Below are 8,367 nucleotides of genomic sequence, written 5' to 3'. Positions count from 1 at the left end.
CATCTCCAGCAGCGCTCCTTGGATCTGGTAAAAAAACGCTCTAAAAAAAACTTGTTGGAATGCCGTCTGGACCGGGGGCAGAGGCGGCATTCATACTCTGCAGGATGGCGTGCAGCTCTTGGCTTGTGGCTGGTGCGCAAAGGTTTTCATGCAGCTTTCCAGCTACTCGTGGCAAGCTCCCAAAAAACCTTTGTAGAAGCCCGTCATAACGATCTTGAAGATGTAGCCAACCGTCCGTAGAGAACAGGTTCGAGAAGTGACTTGCGAAGATCGTGCAGATATCGGACGTGGTTCCGCTTTGGGTGCCGTCTGGGAGTGTCACGAAAGACAGAGTAGCGGGAGCGAATTCCTCTGCCATACCTGCGCGTACGTGTCGTAGCACAGCCGGGTCTGATATAGGCCACCGAGCTGGTGTGCGCGACTAGCTACCCGTGATGACTGGCAGAGCAACACGTGGTAACGTGCTTTAAGTAGGCTCAGGTAATCGCTCATGGAAAGGTTAAGGGTGCTCCCCTTTGCACTATACGGATGCGCTTGAGGGTGTCATTCAGTGCATGAGTTACCCGGCGTCTGCGGTCTTGACCGGCCGCCACCAGAGTTGCCTGCCAACGAGTCTTGAGTGTGTCCCATGAATCAGTCGCAACGAAGCTCTTGCACGATGCGGTCAACGCCGTAAGCAGCGACGCTACGCTTTTCGGGTCTGCCAGTAGGCTCGTGTCCATGCGCCACGTAACAGTACGTGGGGTGTCCTCACCAAAGTCGAGCCTGACTGACAAGGGGTGGTGATCGGAAATCACTGGCGTGCCTGCAGGGAACACGAGAACCTCGCAGCTGATGACAAAAGAAGTGAGCTCAGGTGGAAAATAGAATTTGTCTATCCGACTGGCTGACTGCGCTCTCTCCCACGTCGATCCAAAGGCATCCCCGTGAAGCTGCACCCACGCGTCAGACAAACGGAACTGAGTCACGAGATCGCGGAGCGCGGGGGCACCGGAATAACGGTGACTGTGACCCTGTCCGCGGACTTCACGGTCGATGTTAAGAACACAATATAAGTCACCGACGATGAAAGTGGGGTAAGGATCAAGGAGGAATAAGTCGAGGCGCTCAAAAAAATCGGAACTACTAGTCTGCCGTGCTGGCGCATATACAACCAACGCACGTACCCGCCGCTGGTTTAGAGTGAAGTCGACCGTAAGAGTGCGGCCGTCCTGCCCGAAAGTGCAATGAGCACCCGCGCGCAGGCAGGGGTTTACAAGCACGACACCAACACCGCACATATGAGAATCAGTCAAAGAAAAATAAGCAAAAACAGAAAACTGGGTGGTGAAATTCAGCACATCAAGTGAAGTACGGAAGTTGCATTCCTGTAAAAACAGGATGTCGACGCCCCTAGCCCTGGCAAAGTGCATCACCTCTCTCTGTCTGTCTACGGATTGAAATCCCCGAACATTCAGGGAGAGGAGATCCACAACCGCCATGACTGCCAAGAGCACCGACGGCAAAGGATACAACCTAAGGAGCGCTGCCATGGGCGGCGCTTAACGCGCGCGGCACTTTTTTGCTACAACGTTCGTTAACAGTCCCTTCGGAATCCGATGATTGAGGGTGGACACGTTTGTAGTCGGGTCTTGTAAAGTCCATATTTTCGGGGCCGTCGGCGCTTGTGGCCTCGCTCACTGGTTGCTGCGTGGTCTTGGCGACGCTCGCAGCTGAAGCCGATGTCGACGCCAGGGTCGCCGATGGGAGGGTGTGGCTGGCTGGTGACGGGAAGCGCGCGGTGTCCACACCTCGAGGAGTCGTCGGCCCTGACACCTGGCCGCACGTCAAGTCGCCTGTCAGGCGAAGCGGCGTGCCTTTTCCGGTACCTCCAGGTCGCCCGACGCCACGCTCGACTCGTCGCTGCTGCTCACGGTGTCGTAGGTGTCTTTGCCGGGAAGCGGCGCCAAGGGCTCGGCGAAAATTGCACCGAACGGCTCCACCTCGTTTGAAGGTGACCCCTCGTGGTGCTGCTCCTTCCCGGGCACCTCCATCGCGGGGGCGGATTCGTCGGCAACTGACGTCCGGACGGCTGGTGTGCTCCGTGTTTCTGCGGCCACGTTGTCCTTGGTCGGTTCCTTCCTCGAGGCGGCGGCCGCCGCATAGGACCGTGGTCGCAGGCAGTCCGCTGTGGCGCGGCTTCCGCCGCAGCGCCTGCAAGCCGCTCCGCATCCGGCCGTGTCGTGGCCGAACACCTCGCAGCGAGCGCACCGCGGCGTTGACACGCCGCGCCGATGTGGCCGTCCTGGCCGTAGCGGGAACACACCTTCCGGACACCTCGATAGTCAAACATGACGCGGTGGCCCTGGACGGTCAAGAAGTTCGGCACCGCCTGTTTCATCTCGATCCGGACCACGCGCGTCCCGTTGCCGACGTGACGACGGCCCTTGAGGACGGGGTAGGTGATGTCTAGCACCTTGCCGTAAGAGGTCAGTGCTGCCGCCAGCGCCGCATCTCTCACGTACAGCGGCACACGAAAAGCCGTCACGTGGACCACGGCGGGACCCACGCAGGCTACTGGAACGGAAGTACCGTTCACGTTGAAGGCGCCTTCCACTAGCATCTTCTCCGCCGCCGCAGCCGAGGCCAAGGCGACGCAGAACTTCATGCCTCCATGGTGTTGGAGGCTCTCTAGCCCTTTCGGGCCGACAACAGACTCGATGCCGTCGACGATGTCGTCAGCCGTCGCGTCGGAAGTAACTTGAAATTGGAAACAGTGCGCCTTTGGGGGCGGCGCACGGAACACCGGAGGAGCAGCAGGTCCCGGGCCTCCCATGACGTCACGGGCGCCCGACTGGGCTGCTGCTTGAAGGTCACGATGTTGCCCGAGCACCGGCAAAGGCACAGCGCCTGGGCTGGGAGGCTGGTTGCGGAACCTCGGGGTCGCAGTGGATCCGAGGCCCGCCTGCACTTGACGAAACTTCTCAACAAGCCAGCGCCGAAAAAAACTTCGCTGGGTCTGGACGAGCTCGGGCGTAGCGTGGAAAGAGAAGTTTATTTTGTTCTGTGTTAACATAAAAAATACAAAACAAAACAGCTGAACTCAATGCTCTGATCAGTCAAGCGCATGCGCAGTGACGCAGCACTGAGCACGTAGCGACAAGCGTGCTCGGCGGTCGTCGAACTACGAATGCCCGCTGCTCGCGGCATCGTTCAATTTAAAGCCAGCAAGGAAACTTCGAGTTAACAGGTCGAGATCATCTAGACTAATCTGGAAACACGTAGATGCAGCTCTTCATGGCTGTGATCAATCGAGATAAGTCCGGTCGCTTCCTGCGTCACGAACAAAAATGATAACACCCCTTTCCTGCTGCCTTGCCCGAACGAACGGGCACTACAATAATACGCGGCAGTATATACATACCCAACAATTCTGGACAAAAGAATTTGTGAGCACGAAACCGTTTATGAACGCTATTTTTCATATAATGTAAAATTTCACTACAAAAATCAATATATCCGCAAGAAGAATCAACAGAAGAACATCAGAAGAATGAACCTTTACCTTCAATATAGTGTCTAACAATTTTCCAATTTTTAAAACCTTTTCAGAAAATGTTGGACGCGGTGTCATGTAATTTTCGCCTTAGAGTAAAAACATACTGCAGCAGTGTGCCAGCACTCAACTCTCGCCACATTGTTGAGGCACATCCCTTTGTTGGTAAGGGCATAATTTTGTGGCTAGAGAGGCATCGGAGTCTGTAAACAGCACACTGGAGAAATTTTCAGCCCGTTTCGCCTCTTATTTCGTCCCCCGAAATCCCTCTACGTGCTGGAATCGTTTGTAGTATCGTTTGTAGTCACACAGTTTCTCATAATCTTAAGAAGATAGCAAGAAGATACGACGTAAACGTGCTCTTCTCCGCCCCAAGCAAGCTATCAAAAGTTTGTCCTGTGATGGTTAATAAGAAAAAGCCGATTTGTACTATCAACCACAAACTAGGATTCACCCGTTGCACCACTAAGGTAGTGTACAGCGTTCCGCACACTTGAAACAGAGTGTACATAGGTGAGACTGGACGTTGTTTTAATGAGAGAGCTAGGTAGCATTACAATCTGGTGAAAGAAGGAAAGAGCGGTCATCTTGCTATCCATTGCCGGGACCGTAAGTGAAAACCCATTTTTCGGAAAACTAGGTTTCTTGGGCATGGAAAGGATCGGATGAAAAGAGATTATTGAGGCATATCACATTAGAAAAGCAGGTGGTCAGTGTATTAGCACCGCTTCCTTGTCTCGTCTTGATAATGAACTGGCGGTTTTGCACCATTGCGGTTAATTGCCACGAGACGATAGTAGCGCTGTACTTAAGCTTTGGTTTCCGCAATAAAATTCAGTTGGAAGTGCAGCACATCTCCTGTCGTACCTGTGTCAATTTTGTCCCCGTTTTTTCGTGCTGCTACGTTTTTCAGATGGATCAATACGAACTGGCCCAAACGTCGGTGCTTTTGCATAGTATACAAGAGCCTGCGACGGTGTACAAGTGACGTACGTATCGCACATTCGAGGAGACTGGATGGCTCTCAATTACTCCTTAATATGCTCAAAATATTAAGGCAAAAGCCTTTAATGGCTCATACAGTAGCCCGTTAACAAAGCGGGTCACACGCGTTTAACTAGGGGACTAAAAACGATAGAAGAAATTCAATAGCTGCTTCAAATAGAGTATGAAAAAATGAACCTACAAGACAAGTTTGATGACTGTAGATTAATAAGTTATTTAATTATAGGCAAAACTGTTGCAATTGTGTCGAAATAGCGCCGACGTCGATACAGCCACGGGAACGGTGTGATGTCACATCCTCCGCAAGTCGTCACGGCATAGTGAAAATTGTTACAGAATGGTCAGAAAAACGGCGGATTTGTGTGAAATTAGATGGTGAAAATGTATAATTAAGCGTAATTAACCCTTGAGATACCCGAAAGATGCATAATTTAGGTATCGATATAGCTGGAGGAACGGTGTGACGTCACATCCACCGGAAGTCGTCATAGCATAGTGTCCTCGGCTTTCGCCTGTCAGCACTTTAGTTGCAAAAGTTTCCTCGCAATTTTTTTTATAAATCAGCTTTAAAGCCCCACTTCGGTCAGAAGTTCCACACAGGGCCTAAAGGCGAGTTTATTCTATGCTGTGTATTTCTGGCGATGTAAAGTAAGCCTTTCGCTCGCATTCGAATTGTTCGCTCGTTCCGCAGTACGAATTGTAATGCGGAACCACAGGAGGAAGCTTCCTTAGAATAGCCGTCAGGGAATGTTTGGGTCTTTTGTGAGTACTTTGCAGCTTTAGGTCTCTTCGATTTGGCTTGCACTGGCTGTGCTAGTTCTGCAGCGGTGCCAAGCGGTCACGTGAGCGTGCAGCGCCAGTTCAACAAGAACAGATACAGCCCGTACACTAGCGCGCACCGGCCACTGGCAAAACGAAGGCGCAAGTGCAGCAGCGCCATTCTGCACTACTTCCAGCACTACCTTCAGACCGAGTGCAAGGCGGCGAAGAACTCGTGCAGAACTAGGCTTGCACCTTGACAAAACGAGGAGAAAAGTGCAGAGGGCGCGTGCGGCACCGGAAAAACGAGGACGACGGTGTTGCACCCCTTGAACTGGTGCAGCTGCTGCTGCCAAATCGAAGAGACCTTTTCTAACACTGGGTGTCAGAGTTCTATGGACTATCGCTTTCAGTTAAATGCGGTTTAAGGTACTCACACCAGGTGTAAATTGTTCTTTTTTGAAAACTCCCTCGCACGGTACGAAGCTGACGTAGGACCACAACAAGACGCTAAAGACGAATGTATAACGTGTTGCATTTGGATGAGCTAGAGTGTCCAAGGAGGAAAATACGATGGCTGTAGTGTCGGACACTGAGCAACAACAGGGAGATGTAGGCATCGCACGACTTCAGGAAAGCCATAGTTGCGGTTGGTCACGTCACTCCGAAGAAGGAAGTGCTTATCGGCTTGTCTGTACTTATCGAAGGTGAGCACACACCTTGTCTTCTGGGAAGTGATAAGGACTCGCAGTAGAGGCTTGACTTGCACTACGCTTCCTGAGAAAGCGCTTACTCTGTGAGGAGAAAACAGCCACGAAGGAAAGTTTCCAGAGGAGCGGAACATGTGGCTAGCTGCCTCGAGCTAGTCTTGAAGGAATGCTTCCACTCGATATGGTACTTCACACGTGGAACGTCGATACAATAACCTCGACGCTCTCAATGTGCACGTTTTGTTACGTGCACATGTTGGTGGTATTGCGGTAGTTGAGAGAGCGAACGGTACTCACTCGTCACTACAATAGTCGCAATACCGTGGCTTTCCCGCTACTCAAATCACAACGCATACGCTGGCAAATGTGCTGCGGTGCGCATCAAGATCGGCGAAAGGTATTTAGACGTGTGTAGCAAAAAATCATCAATATCTTTTCTTTGCAGGTGCGCTGCTGGAACCATCCAAATGGCTGTGACGTTGTCCCGGATGCTTCGAGCACGACTAAGCACTTCCACACAAGCTGCGCTTACCAAGTAGCACGCTGTCGAAGCTGCGGAGTGAGAGTCCTTCATAGGGAGATCATTGCACATGGAGAGTCAAACTGTGGTGCATTTGCTCTACCGACACCATCAGGTGTGTCCCATGAGGAATGCATGAAGTTGGATATCGAAGCTGTTAAGAGCGATCTTTTTATTGTCAAGGAAGCCTTGGCCAATATTACCGCTCAAACAGCAGCTTTCAGAGAAACAGTGACACACCTCTCTGGACTGCATGGGGACAGAAAACTGCCTGTGTCCTCAGTATGCGCACAGTCCAAGACGGTAGAGAATATGAGTGAAAGAATACAGACGTTGACATGATTCATTCAGAAGAGACATGAAACGCAAAAAGTTGATTTGCAGACACTGAAAATGAACTGGGAAGATAGCTTGCGAAATGCCACACTTGCCATTCGAGCACATTTGATCGAGATAAGAGCGGATGATGAGCGCAGAGCCCTTTTTATGGGTACCGTCGACAAAAGGTTTGCGAACTTACGTATTGCATTGCATAACATTAGAATAGAGATGCAGGCTACCAAGACAAGGTCTAGTCAATAAAAAAAGAAAGAAGACGTTGAAGAGAGACAGGTGACAAAGGTATTTCTTTCTCCACGAGAAGACCCGAAGATGCGAAAACTTCTGAAATGAAGCACGAGATTGGTAAGCAGAAGTCTTCGAATAAGGGCAAGCAGATTTCAGCACAGTGTGTTGCCGAGGTTAAGAGTGTGAGTAGCGGAACGCAAGAACACATTAAAAAAGAAGAAGCTCAACCTTCAAGCCTTCCAAAATGTGCGCCAATAGGTTATTGCGCGTACACGTGGTGTGTGAAAAAGTACTCGACACTGAAGTCCGCCGCAATCGCTCGTCGATGGGCTCTGTACAAGGCAGAGTATATAAGTATCGCAGGCCACTCCTTCGCTCCCGCAGCATTCATAAAAAAGAGGCTACTTAGTGAGTCTACACTTGTTCATTGAGTTGCAAGGTAGCTGGACTTCAAACCATTCCTCATGGCCATTCCAACAAGGAATCAGGCTTCGCATAATTCACCCAAAAAGAGATGAAGATTGCATGATTGTGGCAGGAGGTGGACATGAGGGCGAAACTATGCTTCCATTGACGTCAAAAATTTGTAGCGACGCGTGCAGTTACGTCTCCTATGCATCTTTTACGCGGAGAGACGTTGAGGTCGCCGGGTTCGTTCAGCGCGACCAGCTGAAGCTGGTTCTAGAGGTCACTTAGCAACGTGTGAATCAAGTTTCCAAAAATGTTCTTTCCTCTAGGATGTTTTTCTGCTGCAGATTAAAGAAGTATTCAAACTTGTCGCACCTCTATCGCGCCGTACGTCCTCTTCTAAGCGGAGAAGACTACCTTCGAAAAGTCCTTCTTTTAGCACAAGACTTCTTATCGTTGATTGTGTCCTCTCTGCTCACTGTCTTTTCAAGCATGCCGAAAGAATGTTATAAAGAGGACCAGAAAAAAGCACACAAGACACCAAGCCAAAAACTCATTGTCTTATTTCTCCAGCTGCGAAGACATACAGAAGAAGGAAAGAGAATGAAAACACGACAAGATAAAACAACATAGACGCCAAGAGAAGGAAATCATTGCTGGCCGTTTCGCGCAGCCAATAAAACAATAAAATAGGCTATTTCTTTTGCAAGATGGATGAAAGATGGTGCGGTCTGATACACTATTGCTAAATCCGAATTCTTAATCCCAAAGAACTGTCTCGAAGAAAAAGTGCGCGCTGTGGAATGCTACAGGCCCATCACTTTGGCAAATGTGGACTGCAAACTTTCCACTTAAGTTTCATT

General features: G+C 50.4%; 1 pseudogene; it reads left to right on the top strand.

Annotated features, from left to right (window-relative positions):
• The first annotated feature begins 5,872 nt into the window (after positions 1-5,872).
• Positions 5,873-7,614, top strand: LOC149328139 (uncharacterized; annotated as a pseudogene).
• Positions 7,615-8,367: the final 753 nt, after the last annotated feature.

The sequence above is a fragment of the Amblyomma mixtum genome, chromosome 9 (assembly GCF_055824585.1).
Source record: "Amblyomma mixtum isolate Tamu chromosome 9, ASM5582458v1, whole genome shotgun sequence".
Lineage (NCBI taxonomy): Eukaryota > Metazoa > Arthropoda > Arachnida > Ixodida > Ixodidae > Amblyomma > Amblyomma mixtum.
This window is presented reverse-complemented; position numbering and strand designations above follow the sequence as displayed.